The following is a 10,645-nucleotide window of genomic DNA, read 5'->3' on the forward strand; positions in this document are numbered from 1 at the left end:
GCCACATTTGAAAATATCTTCAGCTTTTGAGGGAATGGAATTCTTCTGCTGTATAATAGCCATTCATATGTTGCATATTTAATATTTAATATTTCAGTAATATGAAGTCAAGTGAATTTTATTGTCATTTAACTACATACATGTATATAACATATATAATGTACTGGTTATAGAAACGAGACAACATTTCTCCGCACCAGGCTGTAAAGCATAGTAAATATTTGAGTAATATTGTAAATATATTGTTAGATTAAGCATTCTTTGTTGTTTATATAATGCAATGTGGGTTATATGTAAAAGTACATAAATGGCATACGTCATCACGCTCCTATGTGATACGTGCACCTCGCTTAAAGTAAAAACAAACTAAGTCCTGTTCTCTAGCTCCTGTCCTTTCCCTTCAATCAGTTTAATGTTTTGGAGTTACAAAACATAACAGATGCCATTGAATTTTGTATAGTTATTATTAATCTCATATTCTATTCTGATCGGATCATTCTGACAAATAAACAGTATAACTTCTAATCGAGAAACGTTCTTCCATTGAATTCAGCATCAAAACATTATTGATGAGATGATCATGATCATTCACGAGCACAATGAAATAAGAATAGTCCTGCTATCTGCAAGAGTCTTTTGTAAAGGTCCATTGAGGACAATTTTACCAGAGATATTGCTAAATATTACCAACTTAATTTCACCTTTTCTATCAATAATTATGTCATGACTAGTACCACCATAAGAAATTATTTGGGCATTTTCTTATTAATATGTTGTTCAATACCATTATAAATTGGCTGTCATATTTGTCAGGGGCTACACTTCAAAAACAGCTTCATTGAGTTCAAAATGGCTTTAGATATCTTAAGTTCTTAAAGGGTCTGAAATAATCCATTGTTTTTCTTTAAAAGTCATCAATTACAGGCTGGTAGTATTCTCTGTCTACTAGTAATTGCCCCTGAACAAATCACAAAAGAAATTTTAAAACCGTAGCAATTCCAGTCTTCAATTGTGCCCAAAATTTCAATATGATTATTGCTGATCTTTTTCCTTCAGTCTACATTTTACCCCAAATCCTTATCCCTTGAATCTTACAGTGTTCCAAAATCTGTTTTTATTTCTCGTATTTCTGGACATCCAATAGTGGAGGACAGATAATTAGATAAGTCCATAAGCATATAGTAAAGAACATCTCGGTGGATCTATTCTGGATCCAAAATAGCGATGCAATCATAAAGTCATCAAACATTACAGCACAGAAATGGCCATTTGACCCATCTAGTCTATGCTGAAATATCATTCTGCCTGGTTCCATCAATCAGCACCTGGACCTTAGCCCTCCCATCCATGTACTTACCCAAATTTCTCTTAAATGTTGAAATCGGACCCATATCATCAACTTCCACTGGCAGTTCGTCCCACACTCTCACCACATGCTGAAACACATAGAAGGTATGCAAGCAGATTTTATTAGGCGTTCGAGGAACTAAATACTAAAGACCTGAGCAAATTTCTGTAGGTCTACCGTGGAGAGCATTCTAACTGGCTGCATCACCGTCCACTACGGTGGTGTGGAGGTGCAGGGGGGTGGGGGGTGCATTGCACAGGATCGAAATAAACTGCAGAAAATTGTAAACTCCTTCAGCACTGTCATGGGCACTAGACTCCCCAGCATCCAGGACATCTTCAAGCGGTGATGTCTCAAAAAGGTGGCATCCATCATTAAGGACCCCCATCACCCAGCACATGCCCCTTTCTCTTGCTACCATCAGGGAGGAGGTACAGGAGATTGAACGCACACACTCAACGATTCAGGAACAGCTTCTTCCCTTCTGCCATTGAATTTCTGAATGGACATTGAACCCATGCCACATAACAACAAATTTCGCGACATATACTGGTGAAGTTAAACCTGATTCTGATTCTGAGAGAGGCTGCAGAAGATTGTAGAATTAGCCAGCTCCATCATGGGCACAAGCCTCCGCACTGTTGAGGCAATCTTCAAAAGGCAGTGCCACGATCATTAAGATCCCTCAACACCTGGAACACTCCCTCTTCTCATTACTGTCATTAGGGAAAAGGTACAGGAGCCTGAAGACCAACAATCCACATTCTAGGATTGATTTTATTCCTGTTTTTGTGCTTTCTATTTGTTTGTTTGATTGTTGATTGGTTATTGTAACATAGTAATATTTTATGTTTTGCACTGTACTGCTACCACAAACCAACAAATTGCACAACATATGTCAGTGATAATAAACTTTATTCTCATTCAGATTCTGTCTCTTGAAGCTAAACTCTCAATTCTTTCCATCTACTTGTCAATCCCTACCAGCATTTTAAATATTCTATTAGTCATATAGTGATAATAGTAATAGTGACAACTAAACTTAAGTAACTCAATGCATACAATATAATACATGGTGACATACTAGGCACCTAGTTTTCATTCGAGCATTAATTTTACCTACAGCGCCACCATGTGTTCTTGAATGGAAGTGAATGAATTCAGATTATTCACTGTAGTATACAGTATACAATTTCACATGCCCATCAGTTTTACAAGGATTTAACATACAGAACTCAGCCCGTGTGATAATGAATTTTCTGTTTACAGAAAAGAAATAACATACGGGATACACTAAAAATGCGTGTTCTTTTTGTATTTAAAAATAGGTAAGAAAATGTAGAATTCTACAATATTTGCATTTTGGTTGGACATTTCATTCAACTATATTCTTCCTTAGTTTGAGGGTCACAGTTTAAGGATAAAGGGGAAGCCTTTTAGGGCCGAGATTAGGAAAAACTTCTTCACACAGAGAGTGGTGAATCTGTGGAATTCTCTGCCACAGGAAACAGTTGAGGCCAGTTCATTGGCTATATTTAAGAGTGAGTTAGATATAGCCCTTGTGGCTAAAGGGATCAGCGGGTATGGAGGGAAGGCTGGTACAGGGTTCTGAGTTGGATGATCAGCCATGATCATACTGAATGGCGGTGCAGGCTCGAAGGGCCGAATGGCCTACTCCTGCACCTATTTTCTATGTTTCTATGTTTCTCAGGTAAAATTAAAAGTCTATTTTTATTTGTAGCAAATACATATAGGATACAGTAAATTAGTTTGAGGTGAGGCATTGTACACCTAATCAGCTTTGTGGTAACTTTGACCATCCAATGTTTTAGCAACAATGTAAATAAATTAATTTCAGTCCTTTCAGTTTATTTGCCCATTCCACCAGAGAAGGCTGATTTATGTCTCAACTCCATTCATTTGTCTTGATAAATATTCCTTGGTATCCTAGCACAACAATATCATTAAATTTCATTGGTCCAGCTTCCCAGTTCTTCAAAGGACATAGGTTTCAAATTAGGTCTTCCCTAAACTTTGTGCAGTTTCTACAAAAAAATAGTGCAAGATAGTTAAATAATATAAATTATGCAAATAAAATCAATTTTGATGAAATATAATTACACATTTAATAATATACCGTTTTCCATAAATAGAAGTGTCACTATATGTAATACCATGGATCTAAGTTTATTCAATACACATAAAACGTGCATGCCTGATGTCTTCTCCATCATTTTGGGGAATTTTAACCAGGCCAGCTTGAAAAAGGCTCTAAATAATTATCACCAACAAATCACTTGCAGAACCACAGGAGCCAACGCACTTGACTACTGTTACACCACCATCAGGAACACTTACTGTGCCATCCCATGCCCACACTTTAGAAAGTTTGATCACCCGGCTTACTTCTACTCCCTGAGTATAGGCAGAGACTGAAGACCGCAGCACCAGTAGAGAGGACCAAGAAGATATGGAGAAGGGAGGTGGAAGAAGCACTTATAGGACTGCTATGAGTCAGTGGTCTGGGCAATATTCAGGGATTCATCTTTGAACCTGAATGAATACACCACAGTTGTCACTGGCATAATTAAAACTTGTGTGGATGAGTCTGTGCTTACAAGAACTTACCGTACAATCAAAAGCTCTGTTTGAACTAAGAGATTCTTAGTCTGCTGAGGGCTAGATCTGTGGCATTCAAGTCTAGTCATCCAGGACTATACAAGAAGGGCAGGTACAAATTACAGAGGGTTATCTCTAGAGAAAAAGAACAATTCCTATTCAGATTAGAGACAGAATTGGATGCATGTCAACTCTGGCAGAGTGTGCAGGTCATTACTTCCAGCAAAGCGAAACTTACTATCACGAATGACAGTGATGTTTCACTCCCAGGAGAGCTCAATGCCTTTTATGCTCGCTTTGAAAGGGAGAATAAAACTACAGCTATGAGGATTCCTGCAGCATCCAGTGATCCTCTGATCCCTGTCTCAGAGACTGACGTCAGAACGTTTTTCAAGAGGGTGGACCCTTATAATGCGACAGGCCCCGATGGTGTACCTGATGGGGCTCTGAAAACCTGTGCCAACCAATTGGTGCATGTGTTTAATGACATTTTCAGTCTCTCATTGCTACAGTTGGAAGTCCTCTACTGCTTCAAAAGAGCAACAATCATACCAGTGCCCAAGAAAAGCAGGCTGAGCTGCCTTAATGATTATTGCCCAGTAGCACTCACGTCTACAGTGTTGAAGTGCTTTGAGAGATTGGTTATGGCTCTCGCTCCTGCCTAAGCAAGGACCTGGACCCACTGTAATTTGCCTATCACCACAATAGATCTACAGCAACGCAATCTCATTGGCTCCTCATGTAGCCTTGGATCACCTGGACAATACTAATACATACATCAGGCTGCTATTTATTGACTACAGCTCAGCTTTAACACAATCATTCCTCCATTTCTGATTAAAAAGCTCCAAAAAGTGGGCCTCTGCAACTGGATCCTCGACTTCCTCACCGGAAGACCACAGCCTGTGTGGATTGGAAAGTAGCGTCTCCACCTCACTGATAATCAACATTGGCGCACCTCAGGATGTGTGCTTCGCCCACTGCCCCACTCTCTTTACACCCATGACTGTGGCAAGGCACAGCTCAAATGCCATCAGGAATGATTGATCAGCTGGTTGCCTGATGTTGCAGCAACAACCATGCCTCCGGGTCAGTAAGAACAAAGAATTGATTGTGGACTTCAGAAAGGGTAAGACAAGGGAACACACACCAGTCCTCATAGAGGGATCAGAAGTGGAAAGGGTGAGCAATTTCATGTCCCTGCATGTCAGCATCTCTGAGGATCTGTCCTGGGCCCAATGTATTGATGGAGTTACAGAGCAGGCAAGGCAGCAGCTATATTTCATTAGGAATTGGAGTAGATTTGGTATGTCATCAAAGATAATGGCAAATTTCTACAGATAAACCATGGAGAGCATTCTAACCAGCTGCATCACCATCTGGTACAGGTGGCCACTGTACAGGATCACAGTAAGCTGTAGAAAGTTATAAACTCAGTCAGCTCCAGCATGGGCACTAACCTTGGTAGCATCCCGGAAATCTTCAAGGGACAATGCCTCAAGAAGGTAGCATCCATCATTAAGGACCCCCATCACCCAGAACATGCATCTTCTCATTGCTACCATAAGGGAGGAGGTACAGAAGCCTGAAGGCACACACTGAACAATTCAGAACAGCTAATTCCCCTCTGCCATCAGATTTCTGAATGGACATTGAATCCATAAACACTACCTCACCACTTCCTTGATTCTCTTTTTTCATTACTTATTTAATTTAACTTGATACATATTTCTTTCTGTAATTTGCAGTTTTATTATTATATATTGTACCGTACTGCTGCTGCATGATACTAAATTTCATGATATATGCCAGTGATATTAAACCTGATTCTGATAGATGCTACCTGACCCAGCTTTTTCTCCTGAATTTTATGTGTGTTTCTCCAGGTTTCCAGCATCTGCAGTTGGAGAATTAAAATTCCCTTCCAAGTAGTTCAACAATGTCTACATTAGACACAGCAACTGGTAAAATGCTGGTTTATCCTGAATACGAAAAAGCATTGCCTTTGAGGAGGTGGTGGTGAGCTGCTTTCTTGAACCGTTCAAGATTTTGAAACAGGTTAACAATGTGATAAATAAGGAGCAGGAGCCAACATAAGAACTCCTTCAATGCAGAACAGAATACAGGAGGAATTTATCAGGGATATCTTGAGTTGTGAGGTTGTGTGGGTAACTCTTTCTTTCTTTTCCTCTCTCCCATCAGGCAGAAGACACAAAAAGCCTGACAGCATATACCACCAGACTCAGACCAGACCACCAACAGCTTCTATCCTGCTGTATTTAGACTCTTTAAAGGACCCCTTGTATAAAATGGATTCTTGACCTTCAAACTACCTCGATATGATTTCACACTTTATTGTGTACTTGCACTAAATTTCTCTGTAACTTTTGCACTGTATTCTCCATTGTTACTGTTTTACCTTCTTCTACCTCAATGAGCTACATAATAATTTTGACCTGAATGAACAGAGTGCAAGACAAGCTTTTCACTTAATCTTGGTACATGTGACAATAAACCAAAACCAAAAGCAACAAATTTGCTGCTGTCTCTTTGGCTTATGATCAGTTAGACCTTTTACACATCTGGTGGGACAGTAGGGCTATATTATTATTTTTTAATACTTCTTTTAACTCTATGTTTTTCGGCTGTCAAGTGTTGTGTGTGAATGTTGGTTCTGTGTTTCACATGTTGGCCCCAGAGGAACGCTGTTTCATTTGGCTGTATTTGTCTGTATGGTTGAAAGACAATGAAACTTGAACTTGCATGTATCATCATCTGTGCATTTCTATCAGGTACAGCAGGAAAAGGCACATGAGTGCCCTTGAAAGTTTTGCACTAATTTCAAGGCATAAATGGTGAGCGTTATGAGCGATATCAAGGTGGTTCACCGGCTTTCTATTGTGTCTCTGACTCTGGAGACATTTATAGAAAGGGCTTGACTTCCTGCTCACTTAAATGCTTGCAAAGAGTTTGTATTTTAAGGGCTGTGGAAAACTGTACCCCAAAATAAAATTTCAGGAAAAGAGAAATCCTTTCAGCTTGCTAGGATGCAACTATTTTTCTCTAATAAAGTGTTGTCTATAATTTTTGTCCCTGTTTCTTCTTGAAATTTGTTATCTAATTCAGAAAGAGTTATCAACATGAATAGTTGGTCGCACAAGCTGACGACTACAAAATGATGCAAAAGCAGTGGAGCAAGGTAAAGTTCAAGTTCAGCATTCAGAATAATCCTGTACAGCATGAAAAATCTTGAGAGATATTTACTCACGTATCAGTTCAGTTTATCTCAATGTGGCTCAAGTAAAGCCCCAAGTATAAAGGACGAGTGTTCCAAACGCTTACAAGAAGAGGTTTATCTGCTGCTAAGGCAAAATTCAGAGCTCTTACGATGTCAAGCAAAGTAAAGCTTGACATTTGAAATTTAAAGAGATGTGACTGAATACACCAGATCAGATCCATTGCAATGCAAAACATTTTCTACTATGAGAAAGAGATCATCAGTGGAAACTAAGCGAATAACCTGCATTTGGCCAACACAGTCAGTCCTAGCAAATCATGGTCTATATAGGATAAACATTATACTGTACATATGGGGGCATTTTAACACAATGTTTAAAGGAATTAATGAACTACCGGTTTTACTACAATGAAAAGATAAAATCTTATCAAATATTTTACCAGAGATAAGACAAGAATGTATGAAGGCTTGGGATAATATTTTACAATATTTTATGAAATTTAGTTATTTCTTTAACATTGGTATGGAGTTTTACTCTTCACAATACAAGCAAAGCATTTGCAAAAGGTTGTAAAGGATCAAATGTTTTCTACTTTAATCCAAGAATAAAGGGAGCATGTAAAACTGTTTTTGTTTTGCAGAATAGGTGAAAATGTGTCCTCATTTCTTCAGTACTACCTGGCTTGCAGTTAAAAGTCTATAAACCAAACATTATTTTTGACAATATAAACCACTTCACTCACATTGATGCTGAAACCCTTAAATACAAGTTGATCTCCTCCCTAGATAATATAATTATATTCCAAGAAGCTGCTCATTTTTTTTTTCTGTAATTGAACATTGTTTCAAAAGGAGGTTCATGTTTCATTTTCTCTCCTAAATAATACCTTTGCTCTTTCTTTGGATGTTTCACTTCAGAATTGAACTATTTGAATCACATGCTTTGCATTCATTAACCCATACTTTACTGCAGATGCTTAATTCATAATATTTCACAGGCTGCCAACATTCCTGATAACAGTAGTTTCATTATTTATCACAAAAATTAGGTTAGAAGTAACTAGAATAGGTACCAACCAATATTCCATGAGTCAGAAATCTAGCATGGAATGTGGAAGTAAATTGAGTTAGAAGTTAAAGGCTCATAGAAGGAGAAGGGTTAAGAATAAAATTGCCAGTACAATTTAAATATAGAGGTATGGTATGGGTTAATGAATTCTTAGTAGTTCAAAATTTGTTCTCAATAATACATAGAAGCATAATGTTGTGTCAACCATGTAAACTACTCTAGAAATTGCCTAGAATTTCCCTACTGCATAGCCCTCAATTTTTCTCTATTTTGCTCTATTCTTACCTCCTTTATCCCCATGGCCCTCTGCCGGTCTACCCCTCTCACTAATATCCCCTTCCTCCTGTCACATCTTTCCTAATACATGCCTCCCCATAGCCTTTACCCACAACCATTCCCTTCACCCAAGTCAACCCCAACTTTACTCCTCTCCAGCCTTCCCTCAGCCCCCTTCTCAACTGTACCTCACCCTTCCTTCCACCCATACCCTTTGCCTCCTTCCCACAACTTTCATCATTCCCCTTTGCCCTGATTTCCCTCTCCCTTCATCCTTTCCTCCTACAAACATTATTTTCTCACCTCCTATTAATTGTTCCCCTTCTTTACCCTCCTTTTCTGCCTCTTGGAATACTTGTTGGTGCTTCCTCTAATCTACCCTCTGTGACTAATAATGAAAGTACTGTCATCAGGAATGTTGGCAGCCTATGAAATGCAGACAGCTATTAATGAAGTAGAGGAATGGGGAAGTTGGTGCAGCAAGGACTCAAGTTGTTTGTTTTTCTCAAAAAAACATTACACTCATAATTGATCTCAAATTATAGGTGAATATCTTAAACGCGAATCAGTGGTAAAGTTTCGAGATATGTGGGTGGACACAAGGCTAACATGGAAAGTGCATGTAAATAAAATTCTAGAGAAGTGAAAAAATGTGTGCTCTGGCAATTAGTTGGGTGTGATTGGGATGTGGGTAGGAAGTCACTTAAACAAAATGTGTTGTTTTAATCAGACCTTGTCTTTGGTTATGTATGTGTTGCTTATGGGCCAGCCTCACCAGTGGTCTTAAGGCCCCCTAGATAAAGTTCAAGCTCAAGTAATGAGATTATGTTGTGGTGCCTTTAAATCATAGAAACATAGAAAACCTACAGCACAATACAGGCCCTTCAGCCCACAAAGCTGTGCCAAATATGTCTTTACCTCAGAAATTACCTAGGGTTACCCATAGCCCTCTGTTTTTCTGAGCTCCATGTACCTGTCCAGGAGTCTCTTAAAAGGCCCTGTTGTATCTGCCTCCACCACTGTCTCCGGCAGCCCATTCCACGCACTCACCACTCTCTGTGTAAAAGACTTACCCCTGCCATTTCCTCTGTACCTGCTTCCAAGCACCTTAAAACTGTGCCCTCTCGTACTAGCCATTTCAACCCTGGGAAAAAGCCTCTGACTATTCACACGATCAATGCCTCTCATCATCTCATACACCTCTATCAAGTCACCTCTCATCCTCCGTCACTCCAAGTAAAAAAGGCCGAGTTCACTCAGCCTATTCTCATAAGGCATGCTCCCCAATCCAGGCAACTTCCTTGTAAATCTCCTCTGCACCCTTTCTATGGTTTCCACATCCTTCCCATAGTGAGGCAACCAGAACTGAGCACAATACTCCGAGTGGGGTTTGACCAGGGTCCTATATAACTGCAACATTACCTCTCGGCTCCTAAACTCAATTCCACGATTGATGAAGGCCAATGCACCGTATGCTTTCTTAACCACAGAGTCAACCTACTCAGCTGCTTTAGCATCCTATGGACGCGGACCCAAGATCCCTCTGATTCTCCACACTTCCAAGAGTCTTACCATTAATACTATATTTTATCATCATATTTGACCTACCAAAATGAGCCACCTCACACTTATCTGGGTTGAACTCCATCTGCCACTTCTCAGCCCAGTTTTGGATCCTATCAATGTCCCGCTGTAACCTCTGACAGCCCTCCACACTATCCACAACATCTCCAACCTTTGTGTCATCAGCAAATTTACTAATTCATCCCCAATTTTAGCATTACTGGTAGAAATTGGTAAAGTATCTACGCTGGCTATAGTTCACAATGGTTTGTTGGGTTAATGTAAGAGGACATAAAGTTAATCATCCAATATAAGTAACATTAGTAGAGTGCTGGGAGCACGTCATTTGTAAGGTCTTCAGTTTTGGGTGGATGGGTGAAAAATCTTGGGTTGTCTAGTGTGGAATATGGTCTTAGTGCACCTTTTTCTGTCACTCATCCATGGTTTTACCCTTTGCCTATGCTGGGCTGCGCATATTTGCCCTCAAGAAAAGATCAAGATGAAGATTGATTGTATATCAGTGGTTCAGCAA

Source organism: Mobula hypostoma, chromosome 3 (assembly GCF_963921235.1).
Source record: "Mobula hypostoma chromosome 3, sMobHyp1.1, whole genome shotgun sequence".
In the NCBI taxonomy this organism is placed as follows: Eukaryota; Metazoa; Chordata; class Chondrichthyes; order Myliobatiformes; family Myliobatidae; genus Mobula; species Mobula hypostoma.